The sequence below is a fragment of the Anas acuta genome, chromosome 15, assembly GCF_963932015.1.
Source record: "Anas acuta chromosome 15, bAnaAcu1.1, whole genome shotgun sequence".
NCBI lineage: Eukaryota > Metazoa > Chordata > Aves > Anseriformes > Anatidae > Anas > Anas acuta.
The window spans coordinates 5,435,952-5,440,303 of record NC_088993.1 but is presented as its reverse complement, the minus strand read 5'-3'; positions in this window follow the sequence as shown (position 1 = coordinate 5,440,303).

The window sequence follows — 4,352 nt, the reverse complement described above, 5'->3', positions numbered from 1 at the left end:
GCTACGTCACAGGCGCGGGGGGCGCTGCCTCGCGCAGAAGCCGGCCGGCGTCACAAAGCCGCGCGCCGCGCGCCCCAACCAATCAGCGCCGCGCCCGCGGTCACGCCTCGGGGGGGAGAGGCACGTGACGGGGGCGGGCCTATCGCCGCCCTGCCCGCCTCCCTACCTCCCGGCAGCCCCCGCGGGGGGGTCAGAGAGCAAGATGGCGGCGGGGGTGGCGGAGCTCCTCGCAGTCGGCTCCGTGTTGCCGTGCCTGCGGCCCTGCGCCGTCCGCTGCTTCCTCCGCCACCGGGAGAGGTGCCCGGCGCTGTGCCCGGTTCTGGGGCCGCTCAGCCACAGCCACCATCGCAGGGTCACCCTCACGCCGCAGCGGCTGCTCCCCTGCTCGCAGAGGTGGTCAGCCCCTCAGCCAGGTTAGCTCCAGCAGCCGAACTCCCTCGCGCAGGTTCCCTTACGGCCACCTTACGGTCACCTGCCCAAGTGGTTGCAGCGGCTTGGCAAACCGGGGTGCCTTCCCCGTTAGCTGCCTCACCTGCACATCTCCAGGGTACGGGAGAATTGCCCCTAGCAGCACGTTTCTGCCAGTGAAAGTGGAGCTGTGTGGCACAGGGAACAATCCCTGCTGGCACCGGCCTGGGGCTTCCCCCTCCAGATCCCCTGGCGAACAGCTAGTGGAGGAGATGAGGGGATTCTCCAGAGTTTATTGAGTTTATTATTTAAAAAAGTAAAAATGGATGACTTATGGGAACAAACAATCTCTAAGCAGTAAATTACTGCTTGGAGAAGGCCCTGAAGGCAGGAGGAGCTCTGCCAGACAGTCAGGCAGCTGAGCAGAGCTGAGCTCAGAACGTCTCAGCCCACACGCAGCAAAGCCCCGGGAGCCTCAGTCCTTCAGTTTGCACCACGGCTGTTCCGCAGCACAACACACCAACACTGTCCCTGCCCTTACGCTCTGACAGGAGGCTCAGCGGGCTTGGAGCGTAAAGAAACAGGCGGTGGTGTGAAAATCGAATGGAACAGAAAGAAAAGATGGGACTCAGGAGCACAGAGCAGAGGAGCGCATTCACATGGGTGGCTCTGAGGCTCTCCTGCAGCAGGTCCTAACGTCGCCTCCTGATGCTCACAGGAGCCTGGCTGAGTCCTCGGAGCTTCTTCCTCCTCCAGAGGCCACTTGCGCCCTGCAGGCAGGGGACACGTGAGGTGAGGAGGGTCACCGAGCTGGGTCAGCCTTGGTCAGCAGCCCCTGCACTGATCCCACGGCAGCTCAGTTCTTTAAAACCCTTTGGTGAGGAACCTCGCGGATGCAGGTGAGGACAGGGATCACATCACCCCACAGTGACCAGCACAGCTCTCCCCGTGGCCAGAAGCGTGCATCCTGCGCCAAGCAAGGACAGGAACAGGGCCCAGCTTCTGCCTTCCATCAGTAAATCACCTTGAGCCTGGGGTTTTAGGATGCCATAGCAAGCAGAGCAGCTACACTAACTACTTAGTGCAGCAGATAGGAGAAAAAAAAAAAAAAAGAAATGGGTACTATTGCAGTCAGCTGAAGTACTGAGTTCCAGTCAGAGAGCAGCTCCCGGAACCCTCCACACACACAGAAGAGAAACCCCACAGCGACACCACAGCAGAGCCCCCAGTTAGCACCACACAGACAGAGGCTGGGGAGGGGAGCTGTGGGGGGAAGGTTTCACCCTGACCAATTTCACTGAGCCTGCTGAGCCGCTCACGCCACACAGTGCTTCTTGCCACCCCGCAGCCCTCCTCCTTCCAGCTCCGCGGCTGCTCGTGCGGTGGGTCAGGCCACCTATGTGTAGGAGCTGCCAGTTTCCAGCAGTTCTCTCTTCTGTAATAAATTATTTATGTGCTGCAAGTGGCTGTCAGTCTGGGGTTCACCTTGTTTTTACGTTAGCAACTGAAATTCTGCCTCCAGGTTTCCCCTTTCTTTCAGGGGGATAGGTCCTGTGAAGCAGGTTTGGAATCGGACAGCGGGGAGCAGGAACCTAACAGGAGGGTTGGATAAAAACTTCATTACCGCAGGCCAGGCTGAGCTGCAGCCACCAGAGGTCACCACGGCCGCGTAAAGGCGCCCAGAGGGAGCTCAGGTCTACCCACAGGCTTCCGTTGGGAGCATTTGGACGGGAGAAACTCGCGCCGTGGTTTTTAGGGTCCTAATTGGGGTTATGTGATCCACGCCGCTGGGCAAGCATCGCAGCATCCTTTTCTATGTGACACGTAAAGGATTCACTTAATTATCCCACGGTAATTCCCGGTTTTACCCACAGGAGGTCACACTTTGCCGGGCTTATCAGCTTTGGATGCAACCAGCCCTGTGCAAACAGCATCCCTGCGGGACCAGCAAAGCCAGAGCTTCAGTAGCCCAGCTCAGGGTTTGGCCAATCCCTTCTGCACGTCCTGGACCCCTCTGACAGTGCTCCAGCCACTCTCCTACCCCCTGTAAGGGTGCCAGCCCCTCTCCAAAGCTGTTGCACACCCGCAGGGACAGCTTTCCCACCTGATGGCCCATTCCACCTCCTCAGTGCTTCCTTGCTTTTTTATTCTCATTTCCCTTTTCCCCATCCGGCCACCCAGTCCCTCTGTTGTCCCTTACAGAAAGACTCCATCACATCCATGCATGCCTAGACCGTAACCCTAGCATGGCTTCATAAGAAAATGAGGCATGTCCAACTGCATGCATTGCTGTTCAGATACATTCCAGCAAAATGAGTGGTGATGTGGAAGAGCATCGCCATGCAAATAAATGGTTCAGCATCACCTCACCCATTTTTAGGCTGCAGAAACACAAAAGAAAAACACAATCAAGACACAAACCCATAGGAAACCAGGTTCCACTGAACGCTGTACTCGTGGGACTATTCATTCTGCACCACGTGAAAGTTCTCCAAAACTCAGGGGAGTTGTTGACTGGCAGCCCTATAACTCAGTATCTCTCATTAATCCCCAGAAAGCCTTTGCAGGCTCATTGCCCTTGGTGCAGCCACTGGATCTTGCTCTTTATTTGAGTTGCTGCAGTGCTTGGAGCCTGAGCATTCCTTGGTTTCTGTAAAAGCTGCCTGCAATGAACATCTTTCTCCAGGAACAAAAGTAGATGCACTCAAATATGTTCCCCATCAGCATCCAGCCAGTCGAGCGTGGTTTTCACCCACTCTCACATAGCCACAGACAGCACAACAGCTTGGGAACAGGGCACTGAAGGTTATTCACATGGCCGTGCAGTCTCCACGGCTTTAAGGCAGCTCACGGCACCCACCCTGCCCACACCATCTGCCATTTCTTCACCGTCCACCGCTCCCCAGGCTGCTCTCCCCTTCACGCACACAGCGCTCCCCTTCTGACAGATCTCCCTGCGCTGACCTCAGCTCTGTGCCGGGCTCTGTCTGCTGGAATCCAGCCCCCTGTGGCACCTGGGGGACCGGAACAGTAAAACTATCAGGTAACGCACAGACTTTGGTGACAAAAGTGTCCTCATTGCGCTCCTAAAATCTCTCTGAAATCGCCACGGAACATCAGCAGATAAATCTGAAGAGAGCCTCCGATAACTTCTGCTTTTTGAGCGCTGAGAGCAATTTTTTGTCTAAAGGTTCAGCTCAAATCACCGTTTGTGCTTCAGCAGAGAAATTCCTCACGCCCGGTGCATTTCCCTGTGCCGTGCTTCTCCAAAGCCTGCCGGTCCCCAGCCGGGTGCACGCCAGGAGCACACCTCCCTCTGCCTGCCTCAGTTTCCCCCAAAAAGCACGGGAACACCAGCACTGCTTCACCTCAGAGGGGTGCTCTGAGCCCGCACACAGACTGCACGGGACACGTGCTGCTGTGAAAGATGCCATAAATACTGGGGACAGATGGAAGGTTTTCATCCTCCCACAAGATCTCCCCACACGTCGCTGTCCCCACAGCTCTGGGGGCTCCCCTTGGTGCCTGACATTTTGCTGTCCCCTCCGGGCCTTCCTCGCGGCCCCTCGTGCCTCCCGTCAGGCTGGAACCCTCTCGGGGAAGGGCTTTGTTATCTGTTTGGCAAGAGCCTGCGTTACACGCCGGGTACATTTACAACGCCGTATAAAAGATTAAAACTTTATTGGCCACTGAGGCGTGCCCAGTTAATAATCTTTAACATGGCGGCTGTTCACCCGCCACACACAGCACGCAGCCACCGAGCTGAGCCCAACAACCACCGCAGCCACCCTGCGGCTTAGCACCGAGCCGGTTCTGCCCCGGCCACCGCAGGCTCTGTAGGAAACCCCCCGGCCCGGGGCCGAGCCCGCAGCGCCCCGCTCGGAGCCCCGGGGCCGCGCCCCCTCAGGGCCGCCTCAGGGCGGTGCCGCCGCCTCGCGCCCCGC